The sequence below is a fragment of the Limulus polyphemus genome, unplaced genomic scaffold, assembly GCF_000517525.1.
Source record: "Limulus polyphemus unplaced genomic scaffold, Limulus_polyphemus-2.1.2 Scaffold2851, whole genome shotgun sequence".
In the NCBI taxonomy this organism is placed as follows: Eukaryota; Metazoa; Arthropoda; class Merostomata; order Xiphosura; family Limulidae; genus Limulus; species Limulus polyphemus.
Genome location: NW_013668461.1, coordinates 75,306 through 87,016, shown reverse-complemented (window position 1 = coordinate 87,016; position 11,711 = coordinate 75,306). Strand labels below are relative to the sequence as shown.

The following is an 11,711-nucleotide window of genomic DNA, read 5'->3' as shown; positions in this document are numbered from 1 at the left end:
AAAAAAAAAAAAAAAAATGTTTGAAGGTTTCTACAAAATGATCTTTATTTTTTCAATTTATTTGGAAAAAAAGAAAAGAGGGAACCCTTCCCAATTTACTTACCTGCAACTTTGGATACATATCAAAGAAGCTATAGTGTTTCACTGGATGATATTCTAAATAATCCTTTATTTCATACCCAATTCAAAATTCATATAATCTATATTTACTGATCTACCACACCTTAGCATGTAAGGGAAATAAAATGTAGCTTAGAAGTACTTTTTTAATGACTCATCCAATAAGCTGGATATTTCTCTGAGTAGATAATCAAAAGGGAAATAGAATTAGTGACTTGTGGTGATTAGACATGAAGATTATGTGCATTTTTTTTTACACAGGTAACTATTAAAAAAGGTTTGCTCCAATGGCCAGTGAAATACAAGGAAAAGATACTAACTTGGTATATCCAGGTGAAACTGAATTAACTTTAGAGCTATGATGGATAGGTCCAATAGTTAAGAGAGTTGCTCATAATATTGATTACAAGGTAATACTATATCTCTTACTAAACAAGTCTACGTAAAATGAAGTAACAAGACAGAACACCAAGTATAAACCAAAATGCACAATCTTTATCATAATACTAAACATAAACATAGTAATGTATACTTCTTGAATAAACATGATAGACTGAGGTTCTGACTAGGTACCTTCAGTGGTGAACTCTCTCTTTTGACTAGACCAACTCAAATAATAGTCCACATTATACTGCCTAAATGCAACATACCTTAACATGCACGTAAATTCGTACTTATCCAGAACAACCAGTTCTACCCATGTGACAAATCATTCTGATTACAACACAGGTGGAACCATAACCTCTATATATCACTTGGACAACCAGTCATTAACTCTTTCAGTACGGGCTCGGTCCCTGAGACCAACCTTGTACCATTTTGTGCTTGTTATAGTTTTCATGCTATAACATTTAAATAAGTAAGCATATGTTAATGAAATTTGGCAGATTATCTGTAAACATTACAATGCCTTCATACACACAATATCAATATCTTTTATTAAGTCTTAAGGCTTGTTCAACAGTATCTTTCTCATGTCCTTTTTTTTTTTTTTTGCATGTTGCCTATCCAACATGCAAAGTAATTTTTATTTTAAGATTAAAAATATTATTATGTATCAGAAAATAAATGTAAAATCTTTATAATGTCCAGATAGTTATCAATTGTTTCTTAAGAAAAAAACTTTATATTTTGTCTGTTATTTTCACTAACGGATCTCTGTACAGGTACAGTAGATTTGATACAAAAATTAGGAAATAAATATAAATTATGCCTCTTTCATTCTAGAATGACAACAAATTATAACACGAAAACATAAATGTATAGACTAAATAGCTTAAATCTCATAACATTAAACATTTATAAGTATTTACTATTTTATTATATTGACCTTTCAGCCGTGTCTGGCTAACAATACAGAAGTTACAATGACCCGGCACACATGCTCTCATGTTACCGTATCAAATATTATAAAACCGACCTTTAGTCTTTACAAAGTGACCTGTCTTGGCTGTGTTTTAATAGACTAGTATTTTGTTAAATACAGTCACAGTTCCATCATTACATATTATATATGTATATAGATTATAACTATTTAGAAATAACTTCTTAAACTTATTTTTCTTAAAACATAGAACAGTAAATAAAAAAATTTAACAATTTTCTCTTCTAGTTACAACCTTTGTACTCAGTTGCTGCTTGACGTAGGTTGCTAAGCCTTTTAAAATTTTGCATGTGGAGATATGAAAAAATTGTTTTAGGTTCTATATGTACAGTTGAATAACGAAAAAATCATAAATTACTATATTCATACCATAGAGTTCCACTATAACTTATCAGGTGTAGAAACTAAGCTGTATTTGAGTCTAAAAATATGAAATTTCAAGCAGACTAAAGACACAACCTACTTCCTTAAAATCTTGGTTTGAAAGAAAGAGATGGCATCCTAACACATGAAAATGACTGAGAAAGCCACTGGGGGACATTCTGAGCTTTTAAATGGTTCTTCACATGTCATATATTGAAGTAAGTATATATATAAGGGACCATTTCCAAAACTGGAAAGAGGTTAGCTGGGCCACTGTGTTTGATTCATTACGTGAGTGATATATCAGCAAAGAGAAAAGATAGGAGGTTCTTATTTTATATTCTAGCTTGTCAATATCAGTAATTTGAGTTCCTAATTCATACAAAACTATAGACATAGTCTTGACATCACAAACATCTAATTTAAACCACTGCTACATTCAACATACCACATAACACAAAAACTGATATTTAACTGTGTTTTTTAATATTTACTTTTAAATTAAGAAATTAAATAATGTATGATACTAAAATTTGAATTATAATCTACAGTTTGATACCAAACATATTGACATAAATTCATGAAATAGTAGTTCAATAAAATTTTGAATACGAGTCAAAAAATGTGATGACATGGCCTTTGACCCATGACCCATCTGGAGAGGGTTAAAGAGGTAGGAATGAGAGGCTGAACTAAGAAAATCAGAGAATCAGAAGGAAAATCATGTAAGAATCAAAATCCTGAGAATCATATTCTCAGGGAATGATAGTTTCCAAACAAGTATAAACCTAATGGGGTTCTTTAAGTTCTTTTCAATCCCCAATAAAGTAACCTAAATCAATTTAGGTTTTTGAATAATGTTAGATCTTGTGCTTAAATCATTATTCCACATTATATATTGGATGGATTCTCCTTTCAATTTTACCTTTGGTGAAGTTGGAAGGAAAATCTAACATATATAAGTATAAACCTAGTTAACCTATGCTTTGGGTTAAAAAAAATAATTCCTTACAATCTATAAGTGTGTTCTTTACAGGCAAGACTCCTTAAGTTGTGCTAATATCCAACTTCAAACATTTTTTAAATTTTTATTTGTGAATTACACCCACTATATAAATTTTACAAAATAACAATATATGAACTCTTAAGATATTTGTGAGTAAAAAATTGAGCTTGATTTATCTTTTTATTTAAATTTTTTATTTGGTATAAAAGTGTGCACTTGACACCTGAAAGGTGTGCACCAATCCAGATAGGGTTAATAAGCAAATATTGGCGAAATAAAGATTAGTCAGATGCCAAAACAATAATTCTGTTGAAGTAAATCTGTTGAAGAAAGTTTAGGTTTCAGTATCCAAACCTTGTATGAATACCCATTTACCCTAATATTTTAAGTTACCATTTCAAATCCCATTATCTCTTAACAAACAGACCTACTAAAAGCAATAAATCAGAACCCATAGCAGCTTTAAACCTTGAAAAAAAGTTTCTTCTGGAACTTCTACACTCATAAGAAAACATATGCAAGATTTTATGCCTCTTTTAGTTTCTTAATTATTTTTAAGACAAATCTGTTTCTAACAAAATGAGTCTTCACTCATAAATGTACACATTATGCTCACTTCTCTACAATAAACACATCATCACTTCACACAATGGCTCATTAAGCCATGCCCTGGTGCACTGTTATACTTTGGGGTATCCTGTAAGCTCATATATGCCCAGGGACATGTTTTTGTTTGGGACACCCTAGGAATAATAATCACCAAATCCAAGGCACCTGGGAAAAATTCTTGGTAATCAGAAATGTAAATCAGAAATAAAATAATTAATAAAAATGGATGAAAAACCCTGATGCTCCAGGGCATAGTGTGATGGGTCAATTTTTTGTTTGTTTTTGAATTTCGCACAAAGCTACATGAGGGCTATCTTTGCTAGACGTCCATAATTTAGCAATGTAAGACTAAATGGAAGGCAGCTTGTCATCACCTCCCACTGCCAACTCTTAGGCTACTCTTTTACCAACGAAGGGATTAACAGTCACATTATAACTCCCCCCCCCACGGCTTAAAGGGTGAGCATGTTTGGTGTAACAGGGATTCAAACCTGCGACCCTCAGTTTGCGAGTCGAGTGCCCTAACCACCTGGCCATACTGGGCCTATACTGGGTCAAATACTCTGTGGTATCACAAACATCCTACAAAGTCTAAAATAACCTTCTTGTACTTAAAGTTGGATTTTGTAATACATGTAAGGCAGTCCCTTAAGGTTAATAAAATTGATAAGAGAAAAAATATAATATAAAGGTGACCTTCTCCATCCAACAAAAAACATGAGAACCAAATTAAATATAACCATATACTATCAAGAAAAGTTTGAATGACACTATTTTTTTTTATTAGTTGATTTACAAAAATGCCAAACCTTATTTTTTCAAAAATATAATTACACATAATTAAGTCCTACGTTTAGTTTTAGGTTTGAAACTTGAAGGACCAAAATTTTACCATGAAAACAATCAAAATTTATAAAAGTATATTTCTGTTCATATTCTAAAAAACTTAACAAAAATCTTTCTAATTTATATCAGTCAGTTTGGTTGCACCAGTAAACATTACAATTATGATGTATGATAAACAAATCTGAAAGATTTATAATAATCTTGATTTATAAGAGATGTATTCACATTAGAGATCCATTAAAAAATAACATCAATATCACTATAACAAAAAAACTAAAAAGGGAGTTAGTTTATAAACTACTGATTGTCATCACTAAAGTAATAATACGACAAAACACAATATATATATATATATATATATAAAATAAAGATCCTTAAACTTATGGGACATTAGCAAGCACTTTCAATATGAAAAAGCATGTTAGCCATCACACATACAGAATATTATCAGATCAGTATATCATGTTTTTTTGGATAAAAAGTACAACAAAAAGCAAAATTATCCAACACAATTGTAAGTGGTGTATCTGACGTTAGAGGGTGATGATGTGGTGAAGATAATCACATTAACTTTAAGCTTGATGAAAAAAAAATTGGGAAGCTCAGAGAATAATGAGGCTGCTCCTAGACCTAGTAATATTTTTCCAAGGGTTTTGAATGAGGTTAAAGACTGGATATATGAGCCACTAGTTAATATTTTTTGTAAGTTCATGAACAGTGGGCAGATGCCAAAAGATTGGAAGTTGGATAATGTTACTGCTCTTTTCAAGTGAGGTGATAAAAACTGTCCAGGTAATTATATGACTATTAGGCTTTCATCAGTGGTGAGAAAAGGTTTTGAAAGTTTGATAAACTATGCTTTGCAAACACATTTAATAAAGCTTAAAATTGTGTTGGATAGTTAATATGGTTTCACTATGGGAAGATCTTGCCTTACTAATCTTTTAGCATACTTTGAAGATGTTAAGGCTTACGTTTATGAGGGTAAAGTTGTGGATTTGGTGCATCTAGATTTTTGGGAATGGATATGATGAGGTGCCATACAAAAAGCCTGCTGAAAAAATTACCTATACAGAAGTTAGTGCAAGTTGGCTAGAAAAATGGCTGAATGGACAAAAGCAAAGGGTTTTTACAAACAGAGTTCAGTAAAATTGGATTAATGTCACAAATGCGGAAACTGTGGACTCAATGTTAGGATCACTGCTCTTTTTGATATGCATCAATAATATAGATGAAGGAATGGTCAATAAAATTGTTTAGATTATTTGATTACATTAAAAGTCTTGGGTGTTACTGGCTATGAGGATCCTGCTGCTGCTTTACAAAAGGATTTAGATTATTTGGTAAGTTGGGCAAATAAATGACAAATTGCTTTTGATTATAATAAATGAAAGATAATGAATATAGATTATCATAATGTAAAGTACAAGTATAGTTTCAATGGGAATAACCTTAACAGTGCTATGGAAGAAAACGATCTTGGTGCTTTGATGCTGTTAACAGAGTAATAACATGATAAAATAATGCAGTGTTTGAAGAAGTTATGAAGGTAGAGACACCCTTTTTTTTGGCTTGCATGGGTAGGTTGTAAGGAGAGTAATCAATTAGCAAATACCACTAATTGAATGTAAGATAAGAGACACAGATACAAGTTTTGGCATGGTAGGAGTCATCTTCATCTAAGTTTTATTTTTCTAACAGGGTGATAATCATTTGGGATTGATTATCTTCAGGTGTGGTGGATTTAGTATATTTAAGGGAGCTTACGGGAAGTTTTTCTTCTTCTTCTAAAGTTTAGTTTAATGGATGGGGTAACCAACAGACCTCTTCTTGCTTTTAAATGCTATGTTATGGTCAAGAAGTTGTGAAGTTGAAACAAACAATGAATCCTCCATACGTGTTCTAAAACAATCCAATATCAAGTACAAAGAAGTAAATGTTCATCATATTAATGAAAGTGACAACAACAGAAATAATAATGAAAAAAACATGATCATTTTTGATGGACTGATGATGTGAAGAGCAGTTACAAATCTCTGCTCCCATAAAAAAAACAATTTTCTTCTTTCTTAAACTCATAAGTAGTCTTTTGTTTTATTGATATTAATTTCAACTATAACAAACTATTTACTTAGAGCAAAATTAAAAATCAACCTGATAATGCATATAGCTAATTAAATACACTTTTCTTGTATTATTACATAAAATGATTAGAATGCATTGTTTCATCAGTTGGATATCTTCACTGTTAACAGTATTTTCAGCTGTTTCCCCAATAATAATTCACAACGCTCAACCAGCTTAGATTTAGTTACTTTCTAAAAATGTATATTAAGCTAACAATGCAAAACAATCTCTATAATAAAAATATAACAAAAACTAAACAAAATTAAAATAGATACATTAAACATTATAACCAAACTTTTATTAAAGTAATAAAGAAATAATAGAGCGTACCTTAGCTAAAGAACAAACATAATTTAATGTTGTTGAACAGTGAAATATCAAGGTAACCTCATAAGCAAAATTTTACATAATTCTCCCTAAAAACATCTTATGACCAGTGAAAACACATTAAACAGTTCTGACAGTGTAATTTTAGAGAAGTGTAATATCTGATATGAATTATAATGACATATGCTATCATTTAGTGGTGGAGTCAACTAGCAGGAGATTACCAAGAGTACAGCCAAAAACTAACATTTACGAAGATACAAGAGAGTAACTTAAATGAATACCTGAATCATACAATAAATAGCTATAATACTGATTCTGGAACAAAAATAGAATTATGTTAAATGTAATACAAAGAAAACAATATGTTAAACATATTATGAGGTGTTTCTAGCACAACTACTCACACTTTAACCCCCTGTCACTTGTCAAAACTCATGAAGCAGGAAATGGGAAGCATTAAACATACATAAATCTTCTGTAAAAGCTGAAACGTAAACACAATATGCCTTGAGAATGTTCAATGATAATAGTAAGACTTGGAAAGAAAAGTTACAACAATCATAAATATGGCAAAGAAAGTAATTAGCAAAACTAATATAACTTAAATAATGACACAATGTCATATTACATATGGAACAGTTACACAGCTAGTATTAACTGTACATAATAAGAGCTTAAATTAACAAGATATAAAATCAATGGTGGTCATTACATTAAAGTGGTTCACTAGTATTCATTCACTCGATGGAAAGCTATCAGGAAGATTACATTCCCTCACGTAAAGTTGCATTTCCTCATGTTTTTTTTTATTTAATTAATCCATGCAATATGTTCACCTTCATTGGTCGTAACTAAAGGAACACGGATGGACCATGCATTCCCTACTGGGAAAGCCAAATAAAAAGATGAAATTTTTCAAGCAAAGTTAAATTCCTTGGGAATGTAATATTTTGATTCCTGACCCTACATAATTTGCAAACAAATTAATCAGTGTAGACATAAAAGTTTCTAAAAATGCATAAAAATCAGTTAATTATCTAAGCCTGTAATCAGTAGCAAGAATATTGTTGAATTCTCAACATAAATTAATGAATTTTGTGTTTAAATTGCAACAGGAAAAAACCTTGTTTGTAAGAAATGAGAGAGTTTACAAGCTCTGGCCAAGAAGTCTTATAATGCTGCACAAATTCTATTGGATCTAACAAGCTATGAGTATTAAACATATCTGGAAATGGAAAGTTTATGACTTCAAAGTCGAAAGTGTCTGATTTATTTAAAATTTTGAACTTGAATATAAATATAGTAGAGATAGCTGATATTGGTATGAAAAACTTTTTATTTAAATAAAGGTTTCATACCCTTATCAACCATCTCTAATATATATTTACTTCAAGTGGGTTCCTTGTCATGAATTATTTGAATGTTTGATTAATGATCCCGATATCTAAACTCGGATAACATGTTATGTTTTAGGGAATTTATTCTCTATAGTTAGCTGTGGTGAACATAAATTTATTTGGCTGTATACAGAAAACCTTGATAATTAGGAAAAATAATAGCATAAATATATCAACAAGTGTGACTGATGTGCAAAGCTTTACAGTAGTTTTTTTTTTGCTTTATCAAGACTTGTAATGTATGAAAATTACAATTGTAATAAATATAAATCTGTAATTTAGGGGTTGAAGATACCTCTCACTGGAATACCTAGTACTTATTGAAAGACATGTTGGTCACATTTCACAAATGTGTTGTCCAATAAAAATACAAGGCCTCTAAAGTTTGTGTAATGTGAAAGAGTGGTTATTTTTATGAGACATTGTCAGAGAAAGTTCTGTGTTTGCTGATACAGAGCCTTAACTTAACAGAATAATAAAAAGATCTTGAAATTATTGCTGACAGACTATTTAATTTTATCAGTAGAAAGACTAATGTAAAGTCTATTAAAATCAAATATTTCTATTCTAATACTTTATGATGGAAACCAAAGAAAAATATGTTATGTGAACCACACTACATCTGTCATATCCAATGCTGAAGAGGCCTTTCACTCAACTCCTGGGCTCATCAGCCTAGTTAGGATATATAAAACATAGCAGCAGTCTTGGCACTACATCTTCAATTTTCATAAACAAAGACTGTTATGGTGTGAACTAATATGTGTAAGTAAATTGTAATTATTGTTATAACTTCAAAGCCTTTAACTTTCTCTTTAAATTCAATGGAACTACCAATGATAATGAAAGGAGTAATACTTGTTTTCTCTGAAGCAATATTACTGCATTTCTTTAAATGTATTTCAGGTCATCACCTATTAGAATTGACAAAGACCTAGTCATAGCATTTTTTAGCCACAGCAATACACCTATATTTGTAAAGTGTTTTATGTAATTTGGGAATCCAAAATAATTCAGGTATCACCCATTTTAAATCTCTTTAAGTATGTTATGCATTTATGGATCACATCTTTTTTTTTTATATATTTTTCTATACAGAATTACTTTTAAGTTCCATCTTTATTATGTTCTTAGAAAAATTTTACTCACTGATGTACTAATTATTTGTTTGGTGTAATTCTAAGTAATTTTAGGCTATTTCTGGAATTTTGTCCTGGTAGTCACATGGCAGCAAGTACAATAAGTAAAAGTCATAAAAAAAAAGGTCACAATTTTACTACAAAGTAAAAAAAAAGCCTAGAATGATGCTAAATATTTTTTATTGATGATTTAAATAGAACATTCATTCAGGTAAGAACAACAATGGTTCAAAAGATTTCAAATACCATTGATAAAAAAAATATTGTTAAAGATTTAACACAAAAAATTCTTAGTTTTGGGGTTAGTCAAAGTAACTTAAAATCAGAGTAAGCTATGTACTTTGAGCAAAAGTAAAAATCAACTTAGTCATCAGTAACAAAAATAATCTTGATTCCCTACTGACACAAAATAAATTCTGAATAGTAAGATTTTAATATTTAACAGCAAATGTAAGAAGTTTTGCAAATATAGAATTAATTAGAGTCAGGCTGTTAGTAAAATAAGCTAATAAATTAATTATCATGCTCATTAATCAATCACATTCAACTTATGTGAGACTTGGATAGTTTGGATAATCAAAAATTATAATAATTGGAAACATTAATTTTGATTAGTTTATTATTTTCTCTGATTAAGCTGAACAACCTTAAATTAATAAATAATAACTAGAAATCATAAGGTAATATTTTGATTACTTGGAGAGCTGAAATAAATTAAAACAGTTATACTCAGAAACATTAATACTGATCAGATGAGTGATTTAAATTGATTTAAATGATGATTTTACATGACAGTAATTTATGTAATTTATTATACTGAATAATTGAGACAAATGCCAAGCTTTACAAATGATGTTGTCCCAAGAAGAAATTTTAGTTCTCAGAATAATTTAAGCTTTAAGTTCATTTAAACTTTCCGTATCTAGAATTCTGTTTTCATGAAAAAAAAAAAAATTAAATTTGCTACACATTTATATTTCTACTAAAATCATACATTTCCTTCTTTCAATACAATTTAAAAAACAACTCACTTTTCAATTTTTTTATGATAATTCATGATAATGCAAACTTTTATTCCCTCTTCCTATGAATATTTTAGTCCAATACTCTTTAAAGTAAACATAATGGCTTAATTAACTTACTGCAAACATCATACCTTCAGACAACCATTCCACAAGTATATAAACTAGTACAAGTCATTTCTGCATTATTATAAATTATTCTCTCTGACTGTTCAAGTGTTATATAACTTTATTATTAATCTACATGTAATCTTCTGACAACCATGAGATTGAGAGGATATGTCATACTCTTTCAGTTTCACATAGTTCAGGGAATGGTGAATTAGTCTGCAAGATATACCCAAGTTCAATGTGTTTACAGCAGTTCACTTGTTAAGACTAAATGCAATTCAAATTTCGACAGGAAATAGGTTGGAAGCTAAAATGATCAAATTTCACTTTTTCTTTTGTTATTGAATTATTAACGTTTTACCATTATCAGTACTGGTAGCAAAGGTCTAAAATTAAAAGTGTACTGACACAGAACTAGTATTATTATTATTAAAATTAGTAATAATACTATTATTATTACTATTAGTAAACCCAGTTTATAAAGAAAAAAGTTGGATCTGGAAGTTACACTCAGAACTGAGAATGGCGTGGTTAAACTTTCGTATTAATATTAGTTACCAGGTGTTAGGCCTACTGGTAAGATTATTTCTCGTCTACAGTACAATTTAAATTTAAAACAATTGACACTAAATAGTTAAAAATTAAAATGGCTAATTTATATTGTGCGTGGTTTTAGGCCTACCAAGTTATTTTATACTTAGTGTTGTGTTACTGTTAGGCTTGTATTGTAAATTGTAATAAATCTACTTTATTTCGCCTTACATTTTTATAAAATCAAAATTAAAAGTGCAAATTATAGACAAAAAATTAAAAATCATAACATAGATGAATAATTAACAGTGATGTATATTATATGAATTGCACTTACGACAATTTTGATTATTCAGATACTCTGTGTCGTTGTTTTTTCTCAATTCTTTCTTTTTGTCGCTTTAAGTTTAACGAACAAAATTTTATAACTTATTCGCACCAACAATTTCGATGTCATCTGATTATCATACTTAGTCACATATAGTTTGTTATAAAAAAAACAAAAAAAAACATCACATGAGGACGACGATCGCGTCACCTATAAATTATATATTTTTTACTTGAAGCATTCTGAACATACCAATGTAACCAGCTTTAATTTAAAAGGAAACTCTTCTTTACATCAAGTTCAACCACTTTTTAAAAAAATATTATTATTAAGAAAGACTATCCTTCGTGGAACTTAACAGTTCATTTACTTACGTGATGGCGTATTGTAGATCATGT

General features: G+C 29.6%; 1 protein-coding gene across 2 annotated transcripts in view; it reads right to left on the bottom strand.

The window, feature by feature from the left end:
- The window catches only part of LOC106468055 (E3 ubiquitin-protein ligase RNF13-like), a 46,207-nt gene extending 34,747 nt beyond the window's left edge, over positions 1-11,460 (bottom strand). For both annotated transcript variants that reach the window (XM_013928452.2, XM_013928453.2), the window contains exon 1: positions 11,323-11,460. The gene's annotated coding sequence lies outside the window, so the exon portion shown is untranslated. The remainder of the gene's footprint in view (positions 1-11,322) is intronic.
- Positions 11,461-11,711: the final 251 nt, after the last annotated feature.